This window comes from Micromesistius poutassou, assembly GCF_964030765.1.
Source record: "Micromesistius poutassou genome assembly, contig: SCAFFOLD_3960, whole genome shotgun sequence".
Lineage (NCBI taxonomy): Eukaryota > Metazoa > Chordata > Actinopteri > Gadiformes > Gadidae > Micromesistius > Micromesistius poutassou.
In genome coordinates, this window is record NW_028177905.1 from 3,758 (window position 1) to 12,126 (window position 8,369).

Below are 8,369 nucleotides of genomic sequence, written 5' to 3' on the forward strand. Positions count from 1 at the left end.
CCTTCAAGTGTGGTTATCACATGCATGGGATGTGTCCTCTTGAAATACCATCTAATTATAATCACGACTTTAAAACAAACAAGATGTGGCAGGGTTAACACGAACAGAGGGTTGCTCTGCTTGCAAGCTTTGGGCAAAGACTATGTCAAAATCGCATTTCACTAACATCTTCAGAGCTGAGTGTTAACCAGACTCCCTCTGAAATTAATAAATCGGAAGTGCTCAGAATAGGATTTATGAATATTAGATCGCTTTCATCTAAAGCGCTCTTGGTCCAGGATCTAATTGTTGATAATAAGATAGACATCCTGGGCCATGTGAAACCTGGTTAAAACCAGATGAGTTTCTAGCTTTAAACGAAGCTACTCCCTCCAACTACGTTAGCTACAAATTATCTAGAGAATTAAAGAAAGGTGGTGGAGTAGGCTTAATATCTAACTCTAAGCTTAAACTTAAACCAAAAAATAAATGTACATTCACATAATTTGAGGTGCTCGCTTTCTGCTCCTCAATTACTCGACAAAAACAAAATGAGTTTCAGACTCTTTCGTTTTAGCTATAGTATACCGCCCCCCAGGCCCCTACCCACGTTTTGCAGATGGGCTTTCGGATTTTGCAGCTGATCTTGTTACGTATTCAGACAATGTTTTGCTTATTGGTGAATTCAACATTCATGTGATAACCCATCTGATTCCCTCGCAAGGGCATTTCTGTCCATTACAGATACGCTTGGCTTCAAACAGCTCAGCCAGCACCCAACCCACATCGGTGGAAACACGCTGGATCTCGTATTGACCCGCGGCGTAGGCATCTCAGACCTGGTTGTCTCTCCCTACACCTCAGCTTTATCAGACCATTTTCTGCTCACTTTTCAGGTTGTGGTATCCTGCCCCTGCGACGACCACCAGGCTACTTACAGCTGTCGTCACATCACTCCTGCAACTACAATAGCTATGGCAGATAAGTTACCCCTTTCACTTGCTCCTGTGACATATTTTAGCTGTAATATTCCCTTGTGATACATTTTAGCTGTAATACTCTCACATAGCCACATGAAGCAGCACCGAGCATAGTTGAGAGGTAATTTCCCCTCACAATGACCAGAGGGCAACACTGAGCACATTTGACAGATTAGGCGGTAATACTCTCACACAACCTCAGAGGGCAGTACTGAGCACATTTAACAAAGTTACAACATTTACACATAGGGGCAACAACGGACACACAGAGGAAGTGAGCAAGTTTTTTAGAGCCGTAGAAGAAGTCTACTTTTACCTGTTTATAAAAAGCAACAGCTGAACAGAAGGAGGCCAGAATCTCTTGGGCGGCGTATCCTAGATATCAAGCTTAGAGACACTCTGCGCATGTTATATACCATCCCTCTCCTTTTGTTTCATAGACGATAGACAATAGACCAAAACCTTAACCAAATAAAGTGAGTTAAAAGCGATCCTGTCTCGGCGGCCTTTCCTGGATTAAAAATATCATAACACTCCCCTCACTTGCTCTGTGGATTGCCTTAATGATGATTTTAACAATGCCTTGTCTGCTGCCATCGATTCTGTTGCCCTGCTTGTAATTTAAAATCGATCAATGAAAAAAACAGCTCCCTGGTTTTATGTAGATACCCGCAACCTGAAGCGAGGATGCAGAATCCTTGAACAACTAAAAAACAGACTCAGAATGTAGGCTCCTCCCTCTCAGCAGGGCAGTTCATGGATTTCTTTGAAAACAAGATTCAATCGATAAGAGAGGAAATTGATGCATACCTCACTTCTTGTCTTCCACATCTTGCGAGGCAAGATGGGGACTTGCCTCGTAGGATGAGGAACTCTGAAGCAACTCTCATCAATCAACTCTGGAGTTTAAGGCAATCCCTCTGGTTGAACTTGAAAAGGTAATGAAGCCTTCGAAGGTTCTTAAAGAACTCCTTCCAACTGTGGGGCCTGCAATCCTCTCGCTTATAAATCTGTCGCTCTCTACAGGAATTGTTCCCTCTAGTTTCAAGGCTGCGGTGATAAAAACCGCTACTCAAAAAGCCTGGCCTAGATCCTGAATTAGTCAGCAACTATAGGCCTATATAGAACCTCCCTTTCCTATCAGGAAAGGATTGTAGCAAAGCAAATCGCAGACTATCTGACGAGGAACAACCTTTTCAAACCTTTTCAGTCTGGGTTCAGAAATTTCCATTCAACTGAAACTGCTGTGACAAGAGTGGTAAATTATATCCTTCTTGCTGTGGATACCAATGCAAACTCGATGCTTGTGTTGCTCGACCTCTGTGCTGCGTTTGACATGATCGACCATAGCATTCTTCTTTACTGTCTTGAGCACTATGTTGGGTTCGCGGGTACGGCTCTTCGCTGGCTTGATTCTTACCTCACAGATACAAAACAATTTGTGCTCTGCGAGAGTTCAGAATCGAAGCATTGCAAACTATGCTTTGGTGTTCCACAAGGGTCAGTCCTTGGTCCATTGCTTTTTGCAATCTATACGGTTCCCTTGGGCGACGTTATCCGCGGCTACGGAATCAGCTTCCATTGCTATGCGGATGCCACCCCACTTTTTATTCCTGTAGAATCAGCCCAGTCCTGTCTGGTTGCAGTGAAGAGTTGGATGTTACAGAACTTCCTGCAGCCTAATACTGGGAAGACAAGATAAGTATCGTCTCAAAGCAGGACCAGAGAAAATTTTAGACAGTCTCGCTGTGTTTAGATGGCTTGGTCATCCCACAGAGTGTCTGTGTCAGAAATCTTGGTGTCCTGTTTGACCCTCTGCTCTGTTTTGACCAACATGTTAGAAATATAACTAGAATTGCATTTTTCCATCTGTGAAATATTGCAAAAATCAGACCAATATTATCTGCAATAGATGAAGACACAGATTTACAGTATATCATCAAGACTGGATTATTGTAATTCATTGTTCTTGGGTCTACCTAACTCAACCACGAGAAGTCTACAGCTTGTACAGAATGCTGCAGCTAGAATACTGACTAGAACGAGAAAGATTGATCATATTACCCCTATTCTCGCCTCTGCACTGGCTACCAATAACTGCCACAGCTGATTTTAAGGTGCTACTGCTAACCTATCAAGCCTTGCATGGATCAGCACCATCCTACCTGAAGGACCTTATCATTCCTTATAGTCCTTCTCAAACCCTCCGGTCTTCTGGAGTTGGCCTTCTTTCGTTACCAACTGTTAAAAAGAAATCCGCTGGACAGAGCGTTCACCTATCAAGCTATGGAATAGTCTGCCACCTGTAATGAGGGAAGCTGACTATGTCGAGCTATTCAAAGCAAAGCTAAAAACGTACCTCTACAGCCTTTCATTCCGAACATAGGGGTGCGAAAACGATGCTGATGCAAGATTGATGCGTGTTTATTCGTGCAGTTACTAAATTAGCAGCAGTCCACTTTTCCACTATGCACTTTTTCCCTTCTAATCCATAATTCTGTCTGTTCTAGCGTGTTGCGATGACTGCGACTGGATGCCTGGACTCTCCTTATGGTTAACTGGCCAGCACCCATCATCGATTTAATATGTTTTGCCTGTATGTATATGTATGTATGTCAATTATGGCACCCACTGCACTCTTGACCATCCCTGGAAGAAGGGATCCCCCACTCTGCGTTCCTCCTCAAGATTTCTTCTTTGCTGATTAAGGGAGTTTTTCCTTGCCCGATTAGGTGCTTGGGTCCAGGGGGGGGGTCATAAATATTTGGCTTGTTGAGACCTTTGAGACTGTAATGGTGATTAAGGGCTATACAAATAAAATTGAATGTATTGTAATTTATGTTGTCGTTATGTTTTATGTTTGCTAGAGTAAATGGCAGCAGTGTGTGTGTGTGTGTGTATGTGTGCGTGTGCGTGTGCGTGTGCATGTGTGCGTGGCGCCCCGGGACCGCGGTGTGCTGGAATGGCTGACCAGTCTTGATACACATCAAAGAATTTGGCTGACATTGACAGACAGTCTGTGTGGTTCCAACACTCGCTCCCTGTCTCCTTCACATATTGTCCTGCAGTCATGGATCACAGCAAAGAGAGTCCAAATACAGCGCACTACCGCACTCATGGGCACACCACAGGTTGGTTGTGGTGTGTGTTTTTCTCTATTTTTTCGTCAGAGAAAGGCTATATTCATAGGTTGCATTGATGAGTTTGTGTTAGTATATGTATCTCTGAATGTATTCTATACATTTACACATTTTATCATTTTTTCTTCTTCATCATACTTTTATATGATGAGGAAAATGTGCCTGCCTTCAGGCCCCATTTAAGTGGCCCACTGTCCCTACTCTCTTTAATACCGTTGCTATGGTAAACTTGGACCCAGCAGTCCATCTGAGTTATAGAAGTACTCCTGGGGGGAGACAGCCGGAAACTGGGCCGGAAACCAGAAACTGCAAGGGGCGGAGCTACACCTTGTTTCCTGTTTTCATTAGAGTTATTTTTAAAGAAGAGAACTAATTTGCATGAGTTAGTTAATAAAGCTTCCAGAGGTTTTTTTTTTACAAATGTATTCCTCCAGGGGCCAGACTACATAGTGTTGACTTGAAACCTTTAAAGACCCTTTTTTACAGTTTACTACTCCGGGCCCAGGCAGCTCCTCTGCCTTCAGACTAGATATTAATCTTAAATCTGATTAGTGAGACTATCTCTTAGGGGTGGGAATCTCTTGGCACCTCACGATTCCATTCGATTCTGATTCAGAGGTCAACGATTCGATTCTAAATGATGCATCTCGATGCAACAATTTTTTTTATGTACATTTCCATGCGTGATTTTCAAAAATATAAATACATCTGAGTTTGCTATTCAGAGTTTGCTAATCACTTCCTACTTTTGTGATGATCATTAAAGACAATCAACAGATGAATTACCTTATCTAATATTTTATATAAGATAAAGTCTGTTCTCTGCACAGAGAACCCGGAGGCAGAAAGGAGTTTTCTGTAGCGCTCTGCAGCAGGCGAACAGAATGTTGCAGCAGGCGAAAAAATTTATTTTTTTAAATTTTTATTAAAATTCTGATTATTAACTTATCAGCATCTAGAGAGAATCGTGATGCATCGAAGAATCTATTATTATCTATCTATTATTTTTCCCACCCCTACTATCTCTACAGAATTCATCAGAATTCAGGCGAGGCGAGAAAATGTATTATAGGTCATAAAAAGTTCTGAACAAATGGCGGATTATAAGCAAACTGACAATCAATCGACAGAGTAGAGTAAACCACGTGGGATAAATACATCTAAATCAATTGCAAGTGATCTGACAAAGCAGAGGCTTCTGCATTCATGTGAATCAAGATCAGACTGTTCGATCGATGCGGTCAGACGAAGGACGCTGTTAACATCCTAATCTCTAACGGCATCAGGGCAGGTATGAAAACATTCCCTGGCTTTGACCATATATGTACAGCCACCCAATCCTCGAGAACGCTCACTGCACACACACACACACACACACACGCACACACACAACTGGACATCATGAGAAAGCACAGCACTACTTTCAGAAACAACTACTAAAATTCAGAGTTCATGTCTTTCACGTCTTATGATAAAAAAAAATCAGACAAAGACAAGTCTGGTGTGGTCCTTGGCAGATAACTGGGCCTTGCTTGTGACATCTCTACTGCAAGCTGGTGTGTGTGTGTGTCGTTGTCTGTGTGTGCCTGTGTCTGTGCGTGTATTATGTCACCATTCACTCCTGAATAGCTCCCTCATTACAGTTAAGCAGTTCATTCGTGGTGACTGTTAGGTAAATGAACAACCGACTGACTGGGAATTCCGAGCAGCCCTTCTTTCAATGCTTAGAAGGGGAGGTCGACAGAAAGAGCAGGTTGGTCTCTTATTACCGGGACGGTGAGAGCGCAGAGCTGACACAAGCCTTCTGGGCCGCCAAGCTCAAAAGTGTCCCTTCCAAACAGAAAAGTACAATACATCGGCTGAACATATTCAAAGTCTCATGATGAACAAAAGAGGTCCCATGACAGCAGTCTTCTAAGCGGTTCATTTAAAAGGTTTATCAGTGGTTCCCTCCGCGACACGACAGCCATAATGAGATCTAAAGTCTCTACACTGGGCCTTTCGTCCACACAAGGGAGGCATACGTTTCAGTTTAGTCAATATGGATGTCCATGCCTGATCTGGGAAGGGTGGACTGGATTTTAATCTACACCTTAAGACTTAATTTAAGAACGGCTGACTTGAAGGGAGATATTTAAACTTAATTAAAAGCATATATTTCTGTCAATGCCAAGGAATTGCTTTCAAAATTTGCAATTAGTACGTTTTTTTGGTTGTATTTAAACACTAGAAGCATGTTTTCCATGTAATCATTGTTATAAGCTATGAAGCATTCAGAGTTCACCTGGGGGCTTTACAATGGTCCAAAATGGCCCTATAGTCATTTGTAAGGCTGCAGAAGTGACCTCTGAGATTTACGTGAGGGAGAGAGAGGTAGAGATGGACAAACAGAAAGAGAGAGAGAGCGAGAGGTGGAGAGATGGACAGAGACAGAGACAAAGAGAGACAGAGAGAAACGGAAAGAAAGAGAATGAGAGACATCCACTGTGATTAACCAGGTAACAGAGCCAGATGTTCTATCACTCTTTTGGTGGCAGTGATTAAAAACAGTAAAATATTCATTTCAATCAGACACCCACATGCCACATGATTAATTAATGTTCAGTAGAAGGACAGGCTAGCTTCTGCCTCTCCTCACACACACACACACACACACACACACACACATGCACACAGAAACACACCTGAGAAACTATACTGTTGTTAAATTATGTGAATGTGTCTGGGCGGAGGAACCTTGAAATGGAACTCGTGGAGGAGCAACTGATGAGTGCCGGCGCCCCCTCCTTCTGGGAGGTGAGAGAGCAGACAGACTGCATTGTGGGCTAGATTCAGCCTCCTACACAGCAGATGCAAAAAGTAGACCATTCTGCTGCCCCAACTCTGTCAAGGGATTCAACACAGGCTTTCAAATAGGAGGAGAAAACACTCAAAAAGTGTTTATGAATCGTTAAATGTACTTGGATGGTTGGGTGGGGGCACATGTTTGTGCACACAGAGACCAGACAGGAATATTACAAAAAATCTCTGACTGGAAGGAAGCAACTAATGGGAAATTATTTGGCTCTTTTAATTAAATTGTGCGGGATTGATAGGCCTTCTTGTGTCTAACCTCCTGTCAGGTCAACATGGAGACGGCTGTTAGAAATGTCAGTTCTCAGCATTATAGAGAAATCATTACCTGTGCCAGCCACCCACAAATGCACACATACAATGATGGTCTTTAGTTGGGTCACCGTACCATAAGGTCCTCCAGATAGTCATCTTGATCTAATAACTGCACCTCTTTCTTGTTTTGGGAAAGTTGGGAAAGTTTGACCAACTGAAGCTATGCTGGAGGGTGTCTATTAGTCTTTCGCCCCCACTGCAGGTGTGAATCGGTTTTCACATGTGTAAAGAGTGGGTGACGTGCTTCACTCTCTTTGTGAAGCACTGAAATCTGACCAATGACCAAATTAAGAAACATGTCTTGGTTTTTAAATCCAAGATACGCAAAAAAAATAAACACATTTTCATCAAATAGACTTTGAAACAGTAAATCAGGCTTTCATCTCTCTCCAGACTGGCTTCAGTCAAAAATCCTCCTCGTCTCCTATTGGTACAAAACGTTGCAGCAGCAGGGGTCCGCATAACTCCAACTTTAGCTTCCCCACAAACATACTGACAGAGGGGAGTGAAAATTGTATTGACAGCTTTGTCTCAAGGCAGGACCCAGCAACGTTGTTGATCTAGGTTTCCACAATGATACCGAGCGTATAGTCAGACATCCCAGACTATGAAGGACAGCCTTTCGTACAGCACACACACCGCTACCATTCAAGACCTAGTTGTAGGAGCTTCTGTGGGAAGCCGACTGTAAAATAAATCTGACGTCAAGCATAAAGTCAAATCATTCATTAATAAAAGTTAACCCACACATGATTTATATACCCAACATAAAAAAAGGCAGGTTCATTTAATGAGGCTGCCATGACGTCACTTGAAAGCAAAGGGCCTACTTGCTGACACTTTTGTAAGAAACTATATTCTCTTGCACTCATCATTCATCATCATCACATTTTCACCCTGGGTATGTTCACGGTAAAAACAACATATTTAATGGAGCGCTAATGGTAAGCAAAATAATAGCACCACTCCCAGATATTGGAGTGGTGAAGATATGAAAATATTGAAAGTAAAACATTTTTTATCATCCATTTTTTATTCTCTCCTCGAAGAAAAATCCCCAGGAGAGCATCACATTAAATGTAATAATATACAACAGCTCTGA

The 8,369-nt window shown here is 42.4% G+C and overlaps 1 pseudogene across 1 annotated transcript; it reads left to right on the forward strand.

Annotated features, from left to right (window-relative positions):
• Positions 1 to 236: 236 nt before the first annotated feature.
• LOC311374949 lies at positions 237 to 3,543 on the forward strand (annotated as a pseudogene). The gene is made up of 2 exons: positions 237 to 964; positions 3,470 to 3,543. The product of its transcript is annotated as an uncharacterized misc_RNA (transcript).
• Positions 3,544 to 8,369: the final 4,826 nt, after the last annotated feature.